The sequence below is a fragment of the Pteronotus mesoamericanus genome, unplaced genomic scaffold (genome assembly GCF_021234165.1).
Source record: "Pteronotus mesoamericanus isolate MK-2021 breed Mesoamerican mustached bat unplaced genomic scaffold, CSHL_Meso_final contig_657, whole genome shotgun sequence".
NCBI classification, from domain to species: domain Eukaryota; kingdom Metazoa; phylum Chordata; class Mammalia; order Chiroptera; family Mormoopidae; genus Pteronotus; species Pteronotus mesoamericanus.
Window position 1 is genome coordinate 13,555,452 of NW_026555229.1, and position 26,349 is coordinate 13,581,800.

At 43.8% G+C, this 26,349-nt stretch overlaps 1 pseudogene; it reads left to right on the top strand.

Moving 5' to 3' along the window:
• Positions 1-11,442: 11,442 nt before the first annotated feature.
• On the top strand, positions 11,443-11,507 carry LOC129077368 (uncharacterized; annotated as a pseudogene).
• Positions 11,508-26,349: the final 14,842 nt, after the last annotated feature.

Consider the following 26,349-nt stretch of genomic DNA (forward strand, 5'->3'; position numbering starts at 1 on the left):
AGGGGAGCTGGGGGCGGGGCCTGGCCCAGTCCCTTCGGCAGCCCCCGAGGCTCTGGGGACAGATAGGACACTGGGGTGTGCTGGGTGTTGAAAACTCAGCAGGGGTCAGAACTGAGATGAAGGCCAAAGACTCTGCATCAACGTGTCATCTCTCCCAGCCTGCCTCTGCCCTAGGAACCTTCTAGAAACCGCCAGTGAGGTCTAGGACCAGTTCTGGTGACTGAAATTGTCTGCATCTGGTCCTCTTTGTACGACTCCACTGCTCAGACCCTCCAGCCTTTGCGCGGAGCTCAGTTCCCAACAGGAACACCTGTCATTTCTTGATGTTCCTACAAGGCCAGGCGCTATGCTAAGTCTCCAGGACACCCGGTTGAATTTGAAATGTCAGAGAAATAATGAATAGCTTCTTTAGTATAAATGTGTCCCAAATATTACATGGGGCATACTTATACTTTTTTAACAAACTCATTCATTATTTATCTAAAATTCAAATTTAACTGGATACACTTATTTTTTTTTTTCTAAATCTGGCAATCCTGGGTCTTATCTCGCTTAATCCTCATAGCTACTGTGGCAGTAGTTACTATTAAGAGTCCCACTTCACAGAAGGGAAAAACTTGGTGCAAACCACAGAGCCAGGATTTGATCCCTCTATGTGTGTGTGTGTGTGTGTGTGTGTGTTTATGGGGTGGGTGTTCTGATTTCAAAGCTCAAGCCATGTCCCCTTAGCAAGAGGATCTCAAGGTTGGCAATGTGTCCCAATCAAGCCTGAGGTCTCTGAAGTCAAATGAAGTAATGAGACTGCTCTCTGCCTCAGTTTCCTCATTTATAAATAGTGACCGTAGCATCTGTCTCATAGACATGAGAATTGAATGAATTCATTATATGTGTCAAGGACTTAGATGGGTGCGTGGCCCATGGTAAGGGCTCCACAGACACTAACTAAAATTCCCTCTTTAAAACAAAATAATGATTTCAGCTCTGGCTGGTGTGGCTCAGTGGATTGAGTGCCAGCCTGTGAACCAAAGGGTCGCCGGTTCAATTCCCAGTCAGGGCACATGCCTGGGTTGCGGGCCAGGTCCCCCGTAGGGGGTGCTTGAGAGGCAACCATACAGTGATGTTTCTCTCCCTCTCTTTCTCCCTCCCTTCTCCCTGTCTAAAAATAAATAAATAAAATCTTTAAAAAAAAAAAAACCAAGGTGATTTCAGAATCCTCATTATGTCGCAGGGAGGGAGAGTGAGCAGTCATTGCCCTCAAATTTCTTATCCATGGGGCACAAAGAAGCTGGGTTGGGTCCACAGAGATTTGGAGCCACAGCTGGAATTAGAACCCCATTGTACTCTTTCCTGGTCCAGCCCTCACTGTAAAACCACCATATCTTTGTGGGGCCAGATGAAAAGGTACAAAAAATTTAAAAACCGTCATAGAAGTCCCCTCCTCTGAGTGAGGAGAATTGTGTTATAACTTTTCTGTCTCACATTTCCCCCTTGGGGATGGGCTGCACATGTGTGTATCCACAGAACTAAAATTCAAAATAAAATACGAAGCAACTTGCTGGGCCCAGAAACAACCAATCAGAATGGCCCCTGGGTCCAGTGCTGGAGCAGGGTTCTGAGACCCCTTCCCTTAAGCCAGGCATTAACCCTGTAATGACTAGATACTTAGGATGTCTGGAGGAGTGGAGGTCCAGGGTAAAGGGCAGGGGACAGCAGAGGGCTCTCAGGGAGCTCAGGGCAGTGGCTCTTTGCCATCCAGGACAGGCATAGTTCAACATTTTAACAGCCAGCACACTCATAGCCGTATGTGTGGCTGAAGCTCAGACTCATACATCAGGGTGTTCACCTAACAAATGGTCTCCACCCACTGAAGAAGGAAAGGTTCAGGGCTGGTGCGTGTGAGCCATGCTTGGTTGAAAGCCCTGTAAACTGTGGAACAGTTCAGGAATCAAGACTGTTGCAATTAAACGGTCAAGTCAGCTCGGCAGGCGCCAGTTCCTGCCGACCCTAAGAGGTCCTTGCCATCAAGGTGTCATAAAACATTGCCAGCTCACGTTACTGTGCTTCCAATGAATCAAGGATAACCGTGCTGTGCTGCCTCAAACAGGAAGGATAATTGCAAAACGTTTCAGAAAGAACCCTGGATAGAACATCAGGGGGCTTAGATGCTAGTTCAGTTTTGTCCCTGACAATGAGAATTTAGGCAAGCCACTCCTTGATTTTGGCTTGTAGAATGAAAGAACCCAGGGGGAATATTAGCTCTTTTGATTGCAAATGAAAAACAACCAACTCAGATAGGCTTAAGCCAAAAGCTGGATTTAACCCTGCTCAAGTGGCTTGGTGGGTGGGAGTGTCGTCCTACGTACCAAAATGGCTGCAGTTTCAATTCCTGGTCAGGGTGCCTACCCAGGTTGTGGGTTTGATCCCTGGTAAGGGCGTGTACATGAGGCAACCAATTGATGTTTCTCTCTCACGTCAGTGTTTCTCTCAGATCAAAAACTTATCCTTGGGTGAGGATTAAAAACAAAACTGGGTTTATTGGCTCACATAACTGAAAAATTCAGAGATAAATAGCTTCAGGTACAGCTGAATCCAGGGGCTCAAACAGAACGCCTATGATTTGGTCTTTATCTCGTACCTTCCTACTCAGTCTCATTCGTCGTGGTGACCCCTGTAGCTGCTGCCTGACATCATCCTTACAGCCAGCAATTCCAACACACATAGACCTCCTTATCCCAATAGCTCCCAAAAGTAAACAATTTCACTGGACTGATGCAAGTCATGTGTATATCCTAAGCAAGTCGCTAAAGTCAGGGGGCAGAAGATGCCCATGGGCCGGGCCTTGGAGCCCAGGGATAGGCCAGCCCTATCCAAAGGTCTGAGGGTGCAAGGATGCTGGTTTCCCAAACAAAAATCAGGGTCCTGTGAGCAAAAGAAGGGAGAAGGGATAAAGGAAAGGTGTGGCAAACAGGTGTTCACTACAGATGGCTCTCAGATAACCTCCCGTTCTAAAAGTGTGTGATGTTAGGGAGTAAAGTTTTACGTTTTCTGCCCTTTGGTAGCTTACAAAGAGTAGTAGATGGGAGTCATAGTAGCAGTAGTAGGGGGAGAAGGTAGTGTTATCTTTTTGGCTCCTTACTCTTTATAGCCTATCCATTGTATCACTGTCATCTGTCTCCTTGAGATGAAAGAAAAGTAGAGAGCAAGGCGTCAAAAAGCACCCTGGCCGAGTGACTCAGCTGGTTGGAGTGTCATCCCATATACCAAAAGGTGTGTGTTCAGTCCCTGTCAGGGCACGTAAGGAGGGCAACAGATCGATGTTTCTCTCTCTCTTTCTCTCCCTTCCTCTCTCTCTCAAATCAATAAACCTATCTTCGGGTGAGAATTTAAAAAAATTGTCAAAAGCCACTCTTCAGCTGGATTTATGGAAGACATTCCGGATTATCCTTCCTGAAACGTGGGTCTCCACGTAAGCAACTGCCTTCCTGCTCATTACAAGCGGGGAGGGCGGCCTGCCTTCAGCACCCGCTGCCATCTGAGTGGCCACATAGTCACACAGACGGCAACGTTTTGCTCTTCCCCTTTCCCAAAGCATTTACCCTGAAGAGTCCTCTGGTCCTTAAACCTAGCTCCCGGCCGATCTGTATGCTGTAATGGTGATATGCGCCGTCTGGCTCCGACCAGATCCAAACACCAAATCGTGAACTTGTTTAAGTGCGGTTTTGTGAGCAACAGTAGAAGGAAAATGTTAATACAGGGCAGTCTGCTGAAGGAAGGTTAAATGCTTTCGTACTTCTCAGCTAACCCAGAAACTTCCCTGAACTCTCATTAAAAAAAAAAAAAAGTTCTCTGTAATCTGATGTTTTACCTCATTAAATGCTGCAATCTGAGAAACAAGAGAAGGGCTAAGATGAACACTGGCACCTGGGTCAGGTCACTGAGCTGTTGTTCTGAGTCTGGCGGGCCTGGTCCCCTACAGGGGGGCGCTCACAGAGTGACAGGGAGCTAACAGGGCAGGGGTCGAGGTTCCCTGTGGCCCTCCAGAGGCTTTTCCTCCCTCAGCCCCAATCCTCAGCGCCCATTCTCGCCCCTTCCTCCAGAGGCTCCACAGTTCCCTTCCGCCGCCCAGCCTTTGGGGGACATGCTGCCATGCTGATTTTTGAATCCCGGTGAAAAGACTGAGAAACCCAGAGGCAGTCTGCAACTCTCTTTGGAAAGTAGCTGACTTCCTTTTTTCTATTCCTGACTCACTTTCTCCTTTGTTTTCTGTGCGCCTACTGTTATTTTCTTCTATATTCAATATTCTTCCCTGCCTCAGTAGCAGTACTAAAGTTTTTAATAAGAAAATTGGGGCTTTATTACAGTTTTTAATAAAGAAATCAATCATGTAATATAACAAGAACCACTGAACTGTGCACTTTAAGTGGGTGAATTACATGACATGGAAGTTGTATCTCAATAAGCTTTTTTTTTTTTTTTTTAAAGAGGGGTAGGAACTACAGTCTGGTTAGAGCTGCATTTACATAGAGAAGACTGAGGTATCGAATCCCTAACTACCCACATCTTGAAATAGAGATCAGGTGGCTCACTCGCTCAACTTGGAGCTGCTCTTCTTCCTCCCTTCCAAAGGCCGAAGTGGCAGAAGAGCTTGTGGTTACAGCCCAAATGGGAGGGAGTGTCTGTGTACAGAGTACATTTACGCAAGTAGCGTTTTCCACCACTACACGAAGTCTCGTCCTCTAAGTGTTTGGAATCTGAGAGGTTAAATTTGAGTAACAATGGCTTCCCTTTCTCAGAACTAGCTGGTTAAAAGGTACATGACTCATATTTGTCAGGGACAATTTGCTTTTATCTACTTTCTTTTCCTCATGGACATCACTTCCTCCTCCTTTCCATTTCTCAGAGGTGGCAATGGGATTTGGCCCCAGGTGCACAGCAACTTAAGGGAAGTTGCACAGAGTTCCTTGCTTGGCTGCAAGGGCCGTGCTTAGAGAGAGGTCTCGCTGCCCCCTCCTGCTCCCCCAGGCTTCCACACACCACCTGCCCCAATTCACACGCTCTCAGCCCTGTATAGGAAATTTGCCGCTTTATGACCTCGCGTAAAAGTGCCATTCCGAATAAAAACAAAAGCAATCAAATGCTCTTGAGTTGTTGGTCTTAAATATCAGTCATGCTTCATCGCAGGCATACGGGACCTGGTCCTTGCGTGATATCGCAGTATAAAGAGCGAGGGCCTTAGGGGCATCTTAATGAGGTGATAACGAGGAAAATAATGTACTGGTTTGGGGGGGCCTGGTATTCACTATAATGTTCAAAGTGGGTTTAATCTTACATTGGGCTCCTTGCTGTACAGTATGAAGGAAGACGAGGGCGAGGGAATGAAGATGGTATTGGGGTGGGGGCGGTGTTTGTGCGTGCATACAGTATTTTGAATTTTGTTTCTTAATCTGCCTTTTATTGCTCTTGAAGACCTGCCCGTAGTATTGCATAGGGTTTTCTTTTCACACCGGTTACCAAGTCCTAGACCAATGACTCCAAGGAGCTTCCTTCTCCAACGTCCAGAGCTCTTTATGTTCCCTTCCTCTGCTTTCATTCTACCTTCCTTTCTGTATTATGCTGTTGTTGTTTTTGCTTTGTTTTCTGAGATACCCTTTGTTACTCTTGAAGACCTGCCATTATTTCAAAACCTTTTTTCTTTCTGTGACCCATGATGAGGCAATGTGGTGAGGGAGCTTCCTACTCCGCTGTACAGATGGCCTTTATTCTCCTTTCCCGACTCTTTCTTTTCAGACACTTGGAATAGTCAGATAGTTGAGAAAGTTCTTTGAAATGGGAAGTGACATGCTCTGTTCTTTATTGAGTGATTTAACCTCTGTGGGGGCGGGGGGGGGAGATTGTCTAGAAACCAAGGTGGCATTGTTGTTACCGTTGAAGAAGAACAATGTTATGAGTTAAATTATTCATTCATTTATACCTTAAATATTCACTCAGAGGCTTCAGAAGTCTTGTTTATATTTATGCCAAAAATAACATTTGATCTGAGTCTTCACTCATTGTACTAACAGGATTCAAAAGTTTTTTTGTACGCGTGATTCCCTATTCCGAGAATTCCAAAGTTTTCTTAGTCAGGCCCACAAATCAGTCCTTGTTTTTGTTCCCTTGCTGCCATTGTCAGCTAATTCAGTCCACAATCCATCATCCACCCACCCATCCATCCATTTGTCCCTTCATCATTCATTCAACAAATACCTATGGAACACTTAGTATGAGCTAGGTACTCGGCTTGGTGACTTTCTAGGAGTACAGGGCTAAGTCTGGACATCTGCCCTCTAGGAAGATGTAGTCTTATGAGGAATATAGACAAAGACATAGACAATATGGTATGAGGTCCAGTGCAGAGCTAATTGTGGGCACAAATAAGGGGACACTGGCCAGAGAGGGTCTCAGAAATTTCCCTTAAGGAAATATTATTTAAGCCCAGAGCTAAAGCACACAAAGAGGGAGTAGTAGTGGGACATTTTGTAGGAAAAAAAAATCCACAAGTGTAACTGCTATTCCTGCTGAGCGAAGGAATTTATCTTGCAGAACCCTGAGCCTCTTAAGTAATGATGGATTTTCATATAGTAGGAACATGGATTTGGAGACAGACTGATCTCAGTGACTTAGAACAATTTGCTTAAACTTTTCTGGGCCTGGTTGTCTCATCTGTCATAAGAACAAGATAATTCCTGGCCTATAGAATTGTTGGAATGATTTGATGTGCTATAGGCAAATCCCCAACCCATGAGAGGCTTTCACAAAGGGTAGATTTTATCACTATTAAAAACACAAAAACAGATCATGGTTCTTAAGGGTAGAGGTCCGGGCGGGTGGGCACTCCTGGGAAGCTTTTTAAAAAAAAGAAGAAAAAGTAAGAACAAATAAACAAACACACCCAGACACTATCCCAGGAGATTGTGAGTCACTGGGTCTGGGATGTGGGTCTCTAGCATCTGGATTTTTCTAAGAGCTCCGTAGGTGATCCTGTTATTAGCTATGGTTGTGAATGGCTGCCTATCTTCCTGCATATAGCTGCCACATTAAGTACATTAAAACCACAACTGAGAACCTACTAACCATGATTTAAGGTTACTATTAAACAGAGTTGGAATAGCATGCCGATGACTAGTAACCGTCCTCCCAGGGTAATTGAGAGGGGACTTATGAATCAGTGAACGTGAAATGGTAGAATTTCTCAGGCTCTTAGAAGTGATGTCCGTAAAAATGTCTGGCTTGAGTCAGAGTGGGATTAGCTGTCATATTTCTCTTGACTGACCACCATAACCCTTTGGTAATTGATCTAGTAAATTAGTAACTCATATCATATCAGTAGCTTAAACTTTCTAGAGTTCATGATTGCCTGCTGAAAATAGACATCTGGCAGGAGAATTTCCAGTGTAACCAGTACAAAGGAATCCAGACAGACATTTGCTCATGAAAAAATCTCAATATTTCAATCCACAGTCTGAAATTTCAGTTGTTTGGGGTTAAATTCTTAAGGATATGTTTGTAAAGGTTCCACTAATGGAGGTGGTCCTGGCTGTTTGCCTGTTATTCACTTCCTCCCTGGAAGACAGTACAATTCAATATGGCTGAAGTTTGGATTTGCCTGGAGTTTGGGGATGGTCACTACCTACAAACTGTTGAATAGTCTCAGGAATCAGCGAACTTTGGTCTTCAGAGGCAGCCTTGTTTCTCTGAAGATAGAATAAGAGGAGACAAAATACTCTTGATTTCGCCCGAATCAGTCAAGAAAAGAATTAGCCTAATATCCAACTCTTTCCAAAAATGGTTCCAGGAACCTGTTGGAGAGCCACCTGGGGAACTCGGAACAGGCAGATGCTTGGGCACCATCCCGGCCTTGCTGAGTCTGAACTTCTGGAGACGAGGGCCAAAGGCCCCCAAGGTGATTTTTCTATTTACCACCACTTATTGAGATGGTGAAAAATCTCTTTTTAATATACTCTTGTTTTGGCATATTTCTGCATTTAGGTTTTTTAAAATGAATGTCTTGCCTTGATTGGTGTGGCTCAGTGGATTGGGTGTCATCCCGCAAACCGGAAGGTCACTGGTTCAAATCTCAATCAGGGCATATGCCTGGGTTGTGGGCCAGGGCCCAAGTTGGGGGCATGCGAGAGGCAACTAAATGAAGTTTCTCCCCTTCTCTTTCTTCCTCCATTCCCCTCTCTCTAAAAATAAATAAAATCTTCTTTAAAAATAAATTTAAAAATATAAAAATAAAAATGTATGTCTTCAAGGCATGAAACCTGGAGTCGGCCATTTCTGCTCTCTGTTCCTTTGCTAGTTCTCATGGAAAAGTCCATTCACATTTTGGACTTCAGTTTCCTTTTCCATGAACAGCACTAAAAAGTGTCATAATTACAAGGGGAGCTATAATTCCTGTCCTCCTTACCTTAAAGATCCAATGAGAAAATGGATATGAAAATACTTTAAAAACAAAAACTACACAGTCCTAGCATGATAGCCGTTTTTCATATGAAGGCTCTGCATTTCAGATGCCCAGCAAACATTTTTCCTGGCCCAATTCTAAACAAACTCCTTAATCTGGCTGTTTTCACTTTTATTCAAAGGGAGAAGGATATTTGCATGCATGGTGAGCTATCTAGCCCTAAGCATCAATAGGTGGTTCAGATATTACAAGGAAACAGAGAGACCACTTTTAAAGACCTTACCATATCAATCCAGGGTTGTGTAACTCACATCTAGAGCAGCTACCAGGGGGCAGGGAGGGGGGCAGCTGACTGCTTCCCGAAGCCTGTTCTGTTATCCACCTCCAGGAAGCTGCTTAAGCCAGAGCTTTCTCAAACCAAAGCCATGTCCACTATCTGTGACTGCTTATCTGCTGAGATTTTTTTTTTTTCTGGCAAATAAATATTTGGCTGTACAACAAGCCAGGCTGCTGCATTTTGTGACAGAGCTTTCCTAATATTCTAATCTCTCAGGCCCCAGACATGTATTCTCAGTAGAGGTGGAAAGACTTTGTCTAACAGTTAATTGATATATTAAGGACCCTCTATTACCTGCCTTCAACTTCTATCAGAGGCGTCGGTCTGAGAAAGGAGGCTGTCTCCTTCACAAGCTGCATTCCTTGACGTTTCTGAGAGTTTACAAGGAGGTTGATGGAGACTAAGTAAGGTACTCAGTAGTCCTGTGGCCAGCCGCTCATGTTTAGTTAGTCACCTGAGATCTCATCAGGACTAGTTCACTGGCATAATCCTACAGGTGCCTGTCCAAAGTTTTGCTTTGAATAGATCCATTTTCCAGGCCCAGGGGAGAAAACCCCTAGGGCCTGAAAGCTCCTACCCAGGCCTGGTAAAACATAGCCTGGTGGGGAGCAAAGGAAAAGGGAAGGGGGACCCATTGCTTGGATTCTTTGGGGGACAAAATGATTGCCGACATGACACACAGGCCTCGCATTCATTCTGCTCATCCACTCAGTCATTCACTCCACTCATTTGTTCATGGCACGGAGGAGGGGGGCTCTGTGCTGGCCTCTCGTGAAAGCTGCTTAGCTCACTGCCATGGCCAGGGTTTGTAGCGCTAGCGTTTACAATATGGGGAAGTTTTCCTCTTGCTTTGTTTGGAAGAACAAAGGACTATAAGATAAAAGTGCTGAAGCATCAGGGGAGGGAAATCCAGCTCCACCTGACTCCTCCATAGACGAGTCCCTACCCCCTTCTGTGGCAGGGAGGGCAGTTAGAGCCCCTAACCACTGATGTGGAAAGGGAAGCTCTGGAGTCCCTTGATCCAGTTCCCAGGGCTGCTTCCACCAGGAACTAGAGGTGCCTTCCAGAGTTAACCCTTTCGTTCATAAGTACAGGGTGCGAGGCTTTCAAGGCACTGAAAGAACACATTATATAAACTTGAAAAAGATGACAATATGCCCTGGCTGGGTGGCTCAGTTGGTTGGAGTGTAGTCCCGTACACCGAAGGGTTGTGGGTTTGATCCCCAGTCAGGGCACATGCCTAGGTTGTAGGTTTGAGGGTTCGGTCCCTGGTCAGGATGTAAATGTGGGGCAACCAATTGATGTTTCTCTCTCTCTCTCATCAGTAAACCTATCCTCAGGTGAAGGTTTTTTAAAAGGATGATGATGTGATGGCAATGATAATAAACATTTCTATTTTTGAACCTTTACCATGTCGTAGGCACTATGGGCATTACATGTATAGTCTCATTGCATCTTCATGACAGCCGTGTGAGGTAGATACAGTTATTAGCCCCATTTTACAGATAAGGAAACTGAGGGTCAGAAAAGTTAAGAATCTTGTTCAAAGTCATACCACTAGTAGGAGATAGAGTCCATCTATCTTCTCTGTTCCTTCTGTCCGCGGCGATTACAAAATAAAATGTGCTTCCATCTATATAACATCCTGTGCATCTCCTCTTCTATGTTCTTCTGTGTCAGATTATCTGGGAGATTTCTGCATGGCAAAGATGGTCCCGCTGGTCTGTTAGACTTGCTTGGTCCCGTAGTCCTCTAAGTCCAGTTACTCACTGGTGAAGGGAGACACCAAGAACATGTGAGCTTGAGGGTTCTTTTGCCAGAGTCTGGAGGCCTCCCAAGGACCAGTGGGCTCTCAGCCCTGAGACCCGAGGACTCAAGATCCCAGTGGGGTAATTACAGGTAGTGAGTGGCCTGAACAAAAGGATGGATACAGACAGAAGAGGAAGCAGGAAGGAAGCAGTGACAGCCAAGGAGAAAGCGGAGGTTGTCCTGGGTACCAGCACTACCTCTGTTCAAATGCTTCGGTGGGGACCAACTTTTGCTCTTTCAGAGAGCGATGACCAGCTCTGTGAGGGCCTTGTGAGCCCAGGCTGGCGAACCAGGCTGGGCGCACGGGAGAGAAACGTCTCCAGATGTTAAAAAAAATTGTTTTTAATTTTAAAATTTTGTATATATTTATTACCTTTTTTAATGTATCGATTTTAGAGAGAGACAGAGAGGAAGGGAAGGAGAGAAAGAGGAAAGTAGAAAACGAGAAAGAGAGACATCGATGTGTTATTCCATTTAATGATATTCATTGGTTGATTCTTGTATGTGCCATAACTGGAAGCTGAACTCACAGCTTTGGTGTATTGGGATGACACCCTAACAACCGAGCTACCCAGCCAGGACAAGAAAAAGGTTTTAAAAAAACATGACAACCGATGAGTGTTGAGGGAGTTGTGGAACATGGCACAACTCTGAATGAATGCCCTACTTCCTTTGAAAGAGAATGGGGTCTATCTAGATATTTCACGAGTGTCTGTTACAAATGGAACGTAAGAGTTCTGTGTTCCATCCTATCTGAGGCAGAATACAGTGTTTGTAGCCTGAGTACCTGACTCTGTACCTGGAACTGAGCAGACACTCAGTAAATGTGTGTGGTTTAAATGAAGAGCACAGCTTTGCGCAGTGGCAGTATCATAGCCAATGAGGTTTATCCGAGGCGTGATTATTGCAAATGAAGAGCACAGCACTCACATCTGGAAGCGACTGAGCTGGAGGGATGACAGTGCAGCCCAGGAAGACCTAGAAGGGCCAGCGGGCAGGCAGCAACGGCCAGGCCACTGACCAACCAGGTAGAGAAGGGCTAAGTGGAAGGTCTCCCGTGGAAGTCCAATGGCGTAGGAAAAAAATGGCACATAGGGAGCGTAAGTCTAGAGAATGAAGCCAGATTGTGAGTTGGAGGTCGTTCTCTTACCAATCAAGTCACAGAGAACAGAGGCTGAAGGGAAGACAAGACAAAGATCAGAGCAGAAATCTAAATCCAAAGTATCTGAGACATTGAGTCAGAACCACGCCACTAGATCGGAGGACTTCAAAAGACAAAGGCACCAGATTTCAGTGTGACCTTCACTTTGAGCCACCTTCGAAAGATTCTGGGTTAGGCCAGAACTGGGATTAGTATGTAAGAAGAGTTGAACCTATAAGTGTGAGAAATTACCTCTACCTTTTATAGAAGAGAAATATTAAAGAACAAGAAGCTGGCTTTTCTGGCCCCATTTTCTCCTTGAAAATAGACCCTGACATCTATGGACAGTCAGTAACTATTGGAAGTTCCTCTAGAGCCTCTGAACTTAAGTGGCAAGAATCACATCACTGGTGCCTTTCCCTGGTTCCCCATAGCTCCTAGAAAAAAGGCCGGAGTCCCTGTCCCCATCTCTGAGGCCTTGCATGATCTATCTAACCAGGGCCACAAGTATCGTTGGACAGGTGGGCCCTGGACAAGTGCCCGTGATGCCCTTGACTGAGGGGTGGATCCACTGCTTACTCCAATTGCCAAGCCACAGGCCTCAGGCCTTTGTTCGCCCTGACAGGGGTGGGAGGAGCCAGTTTCTAGTGTCACGGGGCTGTTCTGGATCCAGCCCTTGCTCCCTACTTCATCCTTGGCACACAGAGGAGTGTTCCAAGTTCTGTGTCCTCTTTTCCACTGGCATTCACACAGTGCCTCATACACACTGTTATCCACAGTACAGAACAAAACACCCTGATACCTAGTGGTTTAAAATGAACACAACATGTATTTTGCTCATAGTTGTGCAACTTGGGCAGGGCCTGGCAGGGCAGTTTGTCTCTGATCCACTTTATGTTAGCTACAGAAGCTCAAAGACAGGGCTGGAGTCACCTGGAGGCTGGTTCACTCAGGTGTCTGGAGGGTGACACCCTTTGCCAGCTGAGTCTTCAGCTGGGACTTTGCCATGTGGTGGCATGGCTGCCCCACAACATGGTGACCAAATCTCAAGGGCCCAGGCAGGAGATGTTTAGATTAAGTCTTAAAAGTCACATGGCATCTCCCCTGCTGTAATCATAGGCCCACCGGAATTCAAGGAGGGGAAACACAGGCTCCACCTGTCAGTGGGTGGGTATTAGGGTCACATTGTAAGAAGAACTGTGAGGTATCCTGTCGTAATGCAGTCATCGTTGGAAAGTACAATGGGACACACACACCTGCGTCCTCAGACCTCAGGGCCTTTGCACATTCTGTTTCTTCTACCTTCAACATCCATTCCCCGCTTTCCCTAATTAAGGCTTACTCATCCCTCATGTCTCAGCTGAGTCATCGTTTTTTTTCAGGGAAGCCTTCCCAATCTCCCTGACCAGGTCCGTTCCCCCTAATTTATGATTTCTGATTTGTATCACAGTTATACAGGATCCAGCAGAAGTAAGGCCTGCTTGAGTGTGGTTGGTAGGGTAATAATGTGGGTGTAATAATTTATAGTTATAATGTGAACATTTCACGTAAAACTTCATATGGTGTGCTTGAGTGTGATACTGTTATGTTACAGAATTACATGTTTATGCTTTTGTAATAAAAGATTTTATAATAAAAAGGGGATGTTATTTGTGCTGGACCCTGTATTTTATGTGTGTATATAAATATATAATAACATTTATAGATGTGTATATGGACAGACACACACACACACACACACACACACACACACACACACCAATGTCTGTCTCTCAGATGGTAAGCCCATATAAAGAGGAAATACAGAGTTTGGTTTTATCAGCACTCCCCTAGGACAGGAACTGAGATGTAGTAGGTGCTCATATATTTGTGGAATGAAAAAAATTGCATGGATGTCCAGGCTGGATTTTGGAGCCCTCTAATTTGCCAATGGCTTGTTACGCCAGGGACAGGTCCATTAGATCCAGGCAAGAAGACAGATTCAACCCTGGCTGGTGTGGCTCAGTGGATTGAGCACTGGCCTGTGAACCAAAAGGTCACCAGTTTGATTCCCAGTCTGGGCACATGCCTGGGTTGCAGGCCAGGTCCCCCAGTTGGGAGTATGGGAGAGCCAACTGGTTGATGTTTCTCTTGCCCTCCCTTTCCCTCTTTCTAAAAATAAATAAATATCTGAAAAAGAAAAAAAAAAAAGAAGACATATTCAGAGAAAGATGCTTCTGAGCTTGAGGCTGGAGTAGCAGTTTAGATCAACTTTGGGGCCTTGTCAGGGCTAATCTCCAGAATGAATTCCCTCTGAGTAGTCACAGACCTGCTTACAAAGGCTAATGTCTGTACAGGGCAGCCCAGGTAGTTTCCGTCTTCCAAAAGGAATTAGGGGAGACTTGGAATACTCGGCAAAAGATAGGACTAATGAATAGTTTCCAGGTGGGAGCCAGCCCCGCCTCTAGCTCCTTTGTCAGTCAGAGGCAGGAGAGACCTCCAACCTGTTCTGACTTTGCACCAGGATTAACAAAACACGCTGGGCTAGGGTGTGCATAGATTCCTTCACCAGGCAAAGGATCAGGAAGCTTAAGCCCTAATTATGGAGGAGGGGAAAATGGGGCAGAGTCTGCAATGGGATGGGGAGGGGCAAGGAGAGAGAGAGAGGAAAAAAGCTTCATAACCAGTTTGCTGTGAAATTAAAACTCCATGACACGTTTGCCTACAGCACGCAGAAGGCTCACAAATATCTCCGTATGAAAGGACAGAGACACAACCAACGGGCAGAGACACGGTGCAGAGTGGACATCAGGTTCCTCCTGCACCTACCCTGGGGGGAAACTCAGGAGCCCGACCTCCCAAACACCGCGCTCACGTTCTCACCCGTGCTTGGACCCCAGCTTCCGAGGGCCTAAAAGCAGGGCAGGCCTTGTCCCACCCATCCCAGGCACAACCTGTGCATGTGAAAAGGAAAGAGGTCAAAAAAATATGAACAGCTGGGGTGCTGAGCAGCAGTTCTTAACCTTTTTTCATGTCATGCTCCCCTCTGACATCTCAGAATCCACATTTTTGCTTAATGCATTAAATATAATATATAGGATTGATTGCAGACTTCCATTACTGACCGAGATTGTAAAGGGATCAGACTTACCCTTCTGCCTGAAACAACTAAAAAGCCACACAAAGTACATGAAACACTAGTTTTTAAAACATTGACACTCAGTCAACAAAAGGCAATGACCTCTGAGAGGTAAGAGACAAACTAGATGGGCACAGTGGTGTTGCCCAGCTCACTGCCTGCAGAGCTTCCGAACCGAGTACAAGGATGCGGGGCTGGTTGCCTCCCTGAGTTGAGAAGAGAAGCTGGAAGGAAGGGGAGACCATGGTGTCTGGAGTTTGCTAAACTGGACACCCCAGAGAAGAGAGCCATGCAAAGAGAGAACTGGGGGTCCACGGAGGGTCTCCCCTGAGTCTTCAGCTGAGTGCTGATCAGCACAATGTGTCTGACGAAACTGCTCAAGGCCAGGAAAAGAACCACCCAAAAGGATTAGAGGGAACAATTCCCAGAGCTCACTCAAGATCAGGAACAGCTCCCTACTCTATCTTATCAGCTGGGCTAGAAAACCTCATAATCCACTGAGCATCAAGTTGAGTACTCAGAATTGTGTTGTCTCAGTGGTTGGGAAAATTTAGCTTTTAGCTAAGTGCCACCCTGTTTTCATCCAACAAGGCTTAAAAGAAATCAAACTTAACCATGTCTCCGAACTAAGCCGAGAGTATTCAGAATATTTATAAGAATACCAAAATACGCACTAAAGTATAATCCACAATGTCTACCATAGCATGTAATAAAAAGTTGTCAGGCATGCAAAGAAGCAGGAAAATATACCCATAATGAGTATGAAAATCAATCAATCAAAACTGATTCAGAAGTGATACCAACGGTAGAATTAGTGCTCAGGGACATTAAAACAGCTATATTGAAGAAGCTATAGGAAAGATTGAGCATATTAAGTAGAGACATCAAAGATATATATTAAAAAAGACCTTATTTGAAATTCTAGGGATGAAAACTATAATGTTTGAGATGAAAAATACACTAGATGGGACTAATAACAAATTGCATAATGTAGAAGAATAATTAGAGGACTTGCAAACAGTGATACAAGCTATCTAAAATAAAACACAAAGAAAAAAAGACCTTAAAATATAGCAAACATCATTGAGCTATGGAACAACTTCAAGCAGTCGAAAAATATGCAATTAGAGTCTCCAAAGAATAAAATATTTGAAGAAATAATGATCAAACACTTTTCAAATTTGATTAAAGAAAATATAAACGCAAAGATCCAAGAAACTCAACAAACCCACACACAAGAAACAGGCATAGTTTAACAAAATTGCCTAAACCCAGTGAGAAAAACAAAACATTTAAAAGCAGCCAGAGATTAAAAAACAAACAACAACAAAAACAAATATTACACAACAGGAACAAAGATAAAGGTGAGAGTAGAATTCTTGTCTTAAACAATACAAGCCATCAGAAGTCAATGGAGCCAAATCTTTAAAGCACTAAAAATACAATAAAATAACCCAAATGGCAACTTAGAATTCTATACTCAGCAAAAATATATTTCAAAAGCAAAAGGGAAATAAATGCTTTTTTAGACATACAGAAGTTGAAAGAATTCATCACTGGCAGACCCATATTATAAGAAATGTGAAGGAAAGCCCCCTAGGAAGAAGGAAAATTATGTCAGTTGGCAATCCGGAAATATAGCAATGAATAAAGAGCACAGAAATGTTAACTACGTGGGTAAATATGAGACTTTTTCCTTATTATTTAAGTATGTTAAAAAGACATTTGACTGTCTAAACTAATAATACTAATATTGTATTGTGAAGTTTGTAATATATGTGGTGGTGAAATATTTGACAATAATAACGGAAAGGCTGGATGAGCAGAAATGGAAGTGTGTTATTGTAAGTTCTTATACCATAGGTACAGAGACATAATATCTCTTGAAGGTAGACTGTGATACATTAAATATACATACTATAAACCCTAAAGCAGCATCAAAATCTTACAATAATTAGCCCTGACCGGTGCGGCTCAGTGGGCTGGGCGTCGTCCCACAAACTGAAAGCTCACCGGCTTGATTCGCAGTGAGGCCGCATGCCTGGGTCGCGGGCCAGCTCCCTCCCTGGTTGGGGCACGTTGGAGAGGCAACGGATTGACGTTTGTCTCCCTCTCTTTCTCCTGCCCTTCCCCTCTCTCTAAATAAATACAATATTTTAAAGAATACAATAATTAGTTATAACTAAGAAGCCAGCACAGATGATACATGAAATCATAGAAATGGTCAATTAATCCAAAAGGAGGGGAAAAAAAGGAACAAATAACTATGGCAAATAGAAAACAGATAGCAAGGTAGTAGATTTAAACCTAATCATAGCAAGTCACATTAAACATCAATGGTCTAAACACTCCAATTAGAAGGCAGGAATTGCCAGCTTAGATAAAAAAGCAATACTTATTTATATGATGCCTACAAGATATAACTTTAAATGTAAAGACCCACTAATAGGATATAAGCAAAAGTATTGAAAAATATATGTAATGCTAACATGAATCTATGTAAAGAATGTTAATAAATCAACAGAAGAAAACCACACAAAACATTTTTTTTAAATGGGTAAATGACTTAAACAGGCATTTCACTAAAAAAAAAAAAATCTAATGAGCCAATAAGCATGTTAAACGGCGCTCAACAACATAAGTCATCAAGAAAATGCAAATTAAAAAATCACAGTGAGATACCACTATATACTACTCGCCATAAGACGGAGGAAGTGGCAATACCAGGTAAAGCAACTGGATCACTGCACATTCTTGAATAAATTGGTTCAGCAGCTTTGAAGAAATTTGCTACTATCCTTTAAAGAGCAACATATGGATACCCTGATGTCACAGGAATTTTACCCCTAGGTGTATACCCAATAGAGATTCATTTGCATAGTAACAAAAAGATACATACAAGAATACTTATAGTAACCTGTTAATCTTGTCTAAAAACAATCCAAGGTTTCATCTAGAGTGGGGTAGATAAATAAAGTTGTATTCATTGTATATATTTATAAGTTTATATTCCATTGTATGCAGTGGGTATTAATGCAGTCATAAAAAAGAACTACTGCGACGACGTCATTGACTCTCATGGAGGCAATACTAAGTCCAAGAAGCCAGAACCAAAAGGGTGCACACTATGCGGTTCCATCTGTATGATATGTGAGAACAGGCAAAACTCATCTAGAGTCATAAAAGTCAGAGTGGTGGTACAGGCCACCTAGTTAAATTTGAATTTCAGATTTGCAACAAACACTTTTTTACTATAAGGATGTCCTATGCGATGTTTTTTACTTGCTAAACCTCGCAACCCTGTTTTGGGAGGGAGATATGGACTCAGAGGGCCCCGGAGCCTGGCTTCTGCGGTTGGTCATATTCTAATACCTCGATCTAGATAGTAGTTATATGAGTATGTCTGTTTCTAAAAATTCATCAAGGTAAATGTTTAGGACTTTTGCATTTTACTATATAAATGTTATAGATATATGTCAACAAACAGTTTCAAAACAGAGGCAGAACAAATGCCTAAAGGGTCAGGAGTCCTGGGTTCAAATTATCGTCCCGACTTACCTAAGCTTGATCCAATTTTTCCAAGTCTCTGTTTTTTCATCTGTAAAATGGAAATGATTTTAAGAAGAGCTATTCTACTAACTCCATTTTACGCATGAGGGAATAGATGTGTTGGGAGGTGAAATACCTGTTCAAGGCAACCCAGCAAAGGAGTGGCATGGACAGGTTCAAACCCCTCGTTCTAGAACCTGCATAGTTCACTTCCACGCCCAACAGCTTGCCTATTGGAAGCTGTTTCTAAAACTGTAGAAGACTCAACAAACCTAAGACTTCCCTTAGGATTATTTAGAGCAGAAAATTTAAATAAGTCTAGAGAGTATTTGCCAAAATTGAAGTGTGTACATTTTCCTGGTAAGCGAGACTTAACCTAGTTTCAGATTCTCCGAGGATTCTGACGCCCTCCCTTAAGAAGTGGAAGAATTAGACGAGCCGCTGGTCAAAAGGAGATGCACCAGCCCAGAGGAGCCAGTACCACCTTGTCTGCACCAAGTCCCTCAAGTCCTGTGACCTGGGATTCTTTTCCCTTTTGACCCAGCTCCCTCCTTTCTTTTCTCTGTAGCCCCAGGCAAACCACTTTTCTTGGGAGACACCTCTCAGTTGCCTCCCATTTGAAGGCAGGGGCCAAGGGATGGGAGGGTGGCCAGCTGCCCTCACCAGGGAGTTGTACTCTTGCTTAATTAGTGTTTGCAAAGGGCTGTGGATTGTTAAATTACTAGACAATTGAGATAAAGCCTGGGGGCTTTTGAAATCTGTCCTGTGCTGCCCTAACTTGTGGGAGGGACTTGCCTGGAGGGAAGGAGGAAGGTGAGGGGGGGGAGGAAGGAAGAGAGAGAGAAGAGAGGAATTGGGAGTCTTAGGGTGGGGCTGGCCTCTCCCAATGGACAGGACAAGAAAAGAGAGCCTAAAGAGTCTTTGCTGCCACTTCCCAGCTTGTCTTTGGTGCTGAAAGCCACCTTTCCAGGTTGTTTTGAGTTTAGGGTACCCTTCCTTCTCATAATGCAGCTGCTCTTGAGGAGGGATAGGATGACAGTGATAGAGCTAAGGTGTACTGTGCTAAATCCTGGCATTTGACCTCCATCTGGAGAAGGGAGGCAGAAAAGGAATGTGGTTTCACCGAATCCTCATGAAAACACTCACATGTAGTGGGTGTTACATCCCCATTTTATAGATGAGGAAAGAGACACAGAGTAAGTCCTGGATGGGGCCCCAGGTCACAAGTTTATAGATGGCAGAGCCGAGATTTAAACCCTTCCGCGGAGACTAAGACTCCCTCTTGGGCAAGGCTTAGGTTCCCAACAGGGAGTGGAGATGACACAGTTTGGAAAAATGTCCCAGGCCATCCTGATACAGACCCTGGTTGTCCGGGTCGGGGGGCGGCAGGGGGAGGCGGAGTGTGGCCCCTCACTAGTAGAGAACGGACTCATTAATTACCAAAGTGAATGAGTTCATCTTATGCCTTCCAGAGAGGGGGTTTGGTGCAGAGCGGTGACTCTCCACTGGAGGTCATTTTGCTCCCCCCCAAAGTGGACATATGTCACCTTCTGGAGACATTTTTCCTGCCACTGTCAACTAGTGGGGTAGAGATCACAGATGCTGCTCAACATCTGACAACCCAAGGGATCGCTCTGCGTGACAGAGTTTTTCAGCCCAAAATGTTGACAGCTCCAAAGTTGAGAAAACCAGCACTGTCAGGGTGAGGGGGTGAGGAAGGGGGCAAATTGAGGAGTGAGCCCTGGTCATTCCAGAAAAAGCTTAAGTGGAGGAGAAGGGGTAACGGATGGGCCTTGAAGACCCATCCATAAGTAGAATGTTATCTACTTCACAATACAGCTGAAGGCAAGGTACGGGTTTTGCTTTAAAGGAAACTACTTATGTCTTTTTTTAAATCCTCACCTGAAGATACGTTTATTGATTTTAGAGAGAGAGGGAGGGAGGGAGAGAGAGAAGGAGTGGAAGAAAGAGAGAGAGAGAGAGAGAGAAACATCAATGTGAGAAACATTGATCCATTGCCTCCATACACGCTCAACCTGGGATCAAACCTGAAACCCAGGTATGTGCCCTGAAAGGAAATCAAACCCACAACATATTGATGTTTGGGGACAATGCTCCAACCAGTTGAGCCACCTGGTCAGGGCAGAAACTACAATACTTGTGTTTTTGCCTACATCTTCTTTATACCACCAGGATATCACAGAAACATGGTAAGGGTGATTTTGTTGCCTGTTGATCCAAGAGCTAGTAGCAAAAGAAGACCTGGAGGTGGAGTCAAGAAACTTGAATTCCCATCCTGGCCTGCCTATGTGACGCCTCAGTTTCCTTACCTGTAAACTGGGGGTAATTATATTTACCTTCTCTACCATACGAGGTGTTGTGCATAACAATTGCAACAAGGTGTGAGAAAGGGCTTTGTTGAAGGACAGTCCCCTTAAAGGACAGAAGATGCTGCCACTGCAACACCTGCATGCAGGTCTCTGAGCACATTTTAGGTACATGTGATTCATCATTTTTTGGGTTGGCAAAAAAGTTCATACGGTTTTTCTATAAAATAAAAGATACATTTTTCATTTTCACCAATAACTTTATTGATTTGGATATTTTGAGTATGTCAGCTAGCTCCCACATGGTATAGTGTTGATTGCTGTCAATTAATGTCTTGATTTGATCTCTGTCAACTTCAACTGGTCGACCCAACCGTGGAGCATCATCCAGTAAGAAATCTCCATAAGCACAGAATGTCGTAATCACTTTTGACACGTTCAATCAGTCACAGCACCTTCTTCACACACTGCACAAATCCTTTTTTTTGCGTTTCAGTTGCATCTTTATGTTTCTTGAAGTAATAAAGCATAATTTGCAGAAAATGTTGCTTATTTTCTTCCATCTTCAATATTAAAATGGCTACACAAAAATTCACAAATTTTGGTAAGTGTTTAAATGCATGCTAATATGACAGCTGTCATGATATAATCTAACAAAATTGTTTCAGATGAAGTTAAAGACCCCTAAGTGCTACTAGAGCCATCTTACTATAAAAACCAAATAAACTTTTTGGCCAACCTAATAGTTTTAAATTAAAGGAGCGAAATGGAATCCTTTGTCATCTGTGTGCTTTGAAACTCAAGTATGAGAGTAACTATGATAAACAGCTTTAAAATTATTTATCATGTGGAATCTCATGAACAAACTGAACTAACAAGCAAAAGAGAACACACTTAGAGAGAGCAAGCCTGACAATTTTTGGGAGAGGGCGGACTCAGGTTCATGGACAGCAGTGTGCTGATTGGCGGGAGAGGGTGGATGGAAGTGGGAGGGGGTACAAGGGGGGTAAATGCTGATGCAAAAATGCAATTAAAAAATAAAAGTAAGAACAATTCTCAAAAAAATCTATCAGATGCAACATAAGCCAACAGCTGCCTTGAAATAGCCCCAATTTGAGTGGGGTGGTATGGGTACGAGAAGGAGAAAAAAGTATTTCTTTCCTTTTTTTAAAAAATTAAGATTGTATTTATATATTTTCAGAGAGAGAGGAAGAAAGGGAGAAAGAGAAGGAGAGAAACATTCATCAGTTGCCTCTCGCACACTCCCAACTGGGGGCCTGGCCTGCAACTCAGGCATGTGCCCTGACTGGGAATTGAACCTATAACCTTTTGGTTTGCAGGCCAGCACTCAATCCACTGAGCCACACCAGCCAGGGCCAAAGCATTTATTTCTTAAAACAGAAAAAAGAGCATAATCTTTCTTTCTGATTATGCAACTAAGCCAAGCCCAGTTGTTAAAACCAAACAAAACCAGATAGTATAGAAAAGTATAAAAATGAAAGCAAAAATTACCCAGCATTTTATCATCCAAAAAATGTTTGCTATTTTGGAGCATTCTTTTAAATATTTTTAATAAACAATTATACTGTTTTTCAAAGAAAGAATTCTACCTGCTGTTTTGTAGACAGCAATAAAATAACAAGAACAGGCAAAAGACTACATTAGAAAGATGCTTCTTTTGTGATTATCTAACCACTGTGCTGTATACATGAAACTCATATTAAATACTATTGAATATAAATTGTAATTGAAAAATAAAATTTAAAACAAATAAATAGTAATAAAATATAAAGATGCTTCTTTTTAAAAAAACATTTTTTTTGTTGTATTTTTTCTATTACCATTTAATGAAAGCTGCTTCTTGTACAGAGGGGCGTGTGAATTTCCTTCACAGAAGAAAATGCTGAAAGACATCCATATGAGACCCTTCCCTAAGAAATACCCCATCTGGTTTCCAGATAGGCATCACCTTTGCTTTTGGCGGTGGGGGTGGACAGGAGGGCGTGGAGGGGGTTAGGAGGGCTCCTAGGTACCTAGACACCATCACTCGCAAAGCCTCTGGTAGGAAGGAGAAGGGAGAGTGAGCGGGGCCTCTCCTGGGACTTGGGTTTCTCCGGGAGCAGAGCCCTTGGCTGGGTGGAGCAAGGAATGTGTGTGCCGTGCTGCGCTAAGACCGTCATGAACTGGGCTGATTGAGAAAGCATAGAAGAATCAGGGTCTGAGCGCACACGCCTAAAGAAAGACCACATTTACACCTGAGGGGGTGCTGGGAAGGGTACCTGTGCTTCTTATGGGGTTTTGGGTCATTATAATCTCTCACTCTCGGCATCCTGGAACCTTTAAGAAATAATGATTAATGCCTTCCCTCCAGCTCTAGGTATTTACAGTGTGCCCTCGGGCTACTAAGAATCAGAGTTTGCTCAAGATGACAGTCAACCGGAAGCCTTCCTCCTGGTTGCTGAGCCCTGTGCTGCAGGCTCTCCTCTGTACTGCGATCCACACCCACTCCAGACCCCAGAACTCCTTTATCCTTCTCCCCTTTTTCTGCCCAAATGAGTGTTTCATTGGGAAATATAATCCACTAATATCTTTGGAATTCACAGAAACAATTGGGAATTTCGCAAAGGGGAATGGAAGCTGATTCTAATCCAGTCTCAAGTGATTTGATCAACATAGATTTAGTCCTTCCTCAAGGACAAACTGGAGCTCTAAGCCGCTGTGGATTTCTGCAGAAATCAAGCTTGAAACCGTCACACACTGGACCTGGGAGTCTCCTTGGATCCATCACTTCCTCCATCCCATCATGCTTTTGGCCAGAAGCAGGTGTGTCAGCCTGTACCTAGATACGTTACAAGGGGGAACAATGCTATTGTCTCCTCCTGAAATTTCACCTGCTCCGTCCCTAGAAAAGACATAAACCACCTTGTGAGATTGCTCAATGCTGGCCGACATCTCTGCCTCCATTTAAAGTGCCCATGTTTTTGAGGAGGGCGCTTTGGTATCCCTGACATTTCTGAACAATGGGGTTTGAGCGGATAAGGATGCTCCATAAAAAAAAGATGGGGTCACTGGAGGTTTTGGGGGTTTCTTTGGAAAGAAAAGAAAACCTCAAGCCTTTTAATATGTTAAATACACACCCAATTATTAATTCTAAACACTTCAACAAATCAACCTAGATGAAACTTTTCAAAACAGCCTTTTCCCCCCTTCTCAGAAACATTGAGACCTACCCTATGGCAACGACTATCGGAAATCTCTGCCCTGTATATCAGGGCAGCACAAATAATTCCGCATAAAGCAGCCAGTTCCTGTAGCCTGGCATTAGGATAAGTATATCTTAAGAAAGTTCTTATGCAGACTTGGCTTCAGGCAATAAAACGTCATAGACGTATAACTGTAGCAAGCGAAATTTCTAGGGAGCAAATTAGGCTGAAAACATCTTCTAGAGACAGCTAGAAAGGAATCGTACACCACCCCAAAATAAGGCAAGTTATGCAGTAAATGTTTCATTTATTGGCCTTCTTCCATTACTATTAGGGTTAAAAGACATCTTGTCAATAGGAAAGGTATATTTATGGAGAGCTGATGTCTTTCCAAAGGCTGTCACAAGTGCCTATAGCAGCAGTGATCAGCTTAGGAAGGCAGGTGATGAAACCCTGTACAAATGCATACATCTCCCCATTAACCCTTGGATCATCAGGCATTATTGTCACTTTATTACGCGGACCTGTCATTAGCTGAAGCAAGGTGATCAAGCCAGGCACTGCAGAAAAATGCCAGAACAGAACAGTGTTCCTCAGGGTTTCAAGGAGGGGGCGTGTGCCTTTGCACGTCCCTTGACAGAATCACTGGGGGGAAATAAAGGGATGCCTGTGAAGGTGGCCCTTTTTACCTCCCTCTTCTTCCTGCTAACATTGAAAACTCTTAGGTGCCCAATTTTTAGTGTTCCTATGTTGGCTAAGGGAGTAGCTTTCCTTAAGATCCAAATAAGGAACCATCACCCACGCAGAACAAAAAGCAAACAGAAAATCTCACAGTGGAATCAGGACTTTGGCTTCTAAACATTTCCCCATTTTATAGCTTCCTTATGTTTTCAGATTCTTTTTTTGGCTTCCATCAGTCAGCACACTCCCTGCATAGATAAGTCCAACACAGTGGGTAACAGATCATCCATCATGGAGCCCGGACCTTTAAAGAAAAATCACACAGAACATGCACACACACACACACACACACACACACACACACACACACACATGCATCACTGTCAAGGGTAATTTAGTAGAATCTTGCCGAGCGATTGAGGGAGCTGAACATGGTTGTCAACATGTCTTCTCTGCTTCTGGTGAATCTGAACAGACTACCCTCACTTCTCCTAAATTCCAAAGCCAAACTTCCAATATGGTTTGTCTGTTCTGCTAGTGTGCTGGTAAACCTTTCCCATGAATGAGGTGGGGGCTGAAACTATGGACTCATGGACTGTGAATGCTAAAAAGGACCTAAGAAAGTATCCAGTGCAACCACTTCAACTGCCAGGTGAGACAGGACGAAGGGGCCACAGGTAATTTCTGCTGTCTCCGACCAGCACATTTTTCAGAGACACCTAACACTCTGCCATAACTCCCTACGAGGAACCCGTACCTGAAAGGTGATTTATAGAAATCGGAACATCCTTTCCATACTCCCCAATTGGGACAAACAAGGAAGTGTGCCTGGGAGAGGTAACTTACTCACTTAATTTTATGCATATTACTCTAGGTTGAGGGGTCAATCCCTGGTCAGGGAGGGTATGAGAGGCAATGGATTGATGTTTCTCTTTCACACCGATATTTCCCTCTCCCTTCCTCTCTCCCTTCCCCTCTTTCTAAAAGCAATGAAGAAATCTTCTTGGGTGACGATTAACAAAAAATTTATGCATATTACTAATATCAGCATACTTCCACAAGGAAAGATTTTTTAAAAAGATTTTATTTATTTATTTTTAGAGAAAGGGGAAGAGAGGGAGAAAGAGAGAGAGGGAAACAACGTGCCTGACTGGGTATCAACCCTTAGCTTTGCAGGATGACGCCCAACCAACTGAGCCACACTGGCCAGGGCCCACAGAGAAAGATTTAATGTCTCACAGGAAGGAGTAACCAAAGAAATGAAGAAGCAGTGGGTGAGGAGGAGACGGAGAAAGAAAGGGAGGCTGAGGAAGAGTCTACCTATGGATTTCAGGTCCTGGGCTTACTCCTGGAACAGGCGCCAGAGGAAGGGGTCACAGCGTCTCCCTAAGGCTGCCCACCCCCAGTATTGCATACACCAAGAGGGCAAAATCCCTTAGTTCAGGCTAAAGTCAGAACTGGTCTGGTTTCCTCCCTGTATTTTCAGAATCCCTGCCAAATAGTTGGAGTCATCAATATCTAGACAGAAAAAAACAAAAAGAAAAGGAAAACCCCCCAATCAAATATCTAAAGAGAGAAGTTGCCTTAAACTATAAAAGAAGTACCCAAATCCTTGCTGTGTGGCTCAGCTGCTGGAGCCTTGTGCCATATACCAAAAAATTGGAGGTTCCATTTCTGGTCAGAAAACATGACTAGGTTTTGGGGTTCGATCCTTGGTTGTGGCGCTTATGGGAGGCAA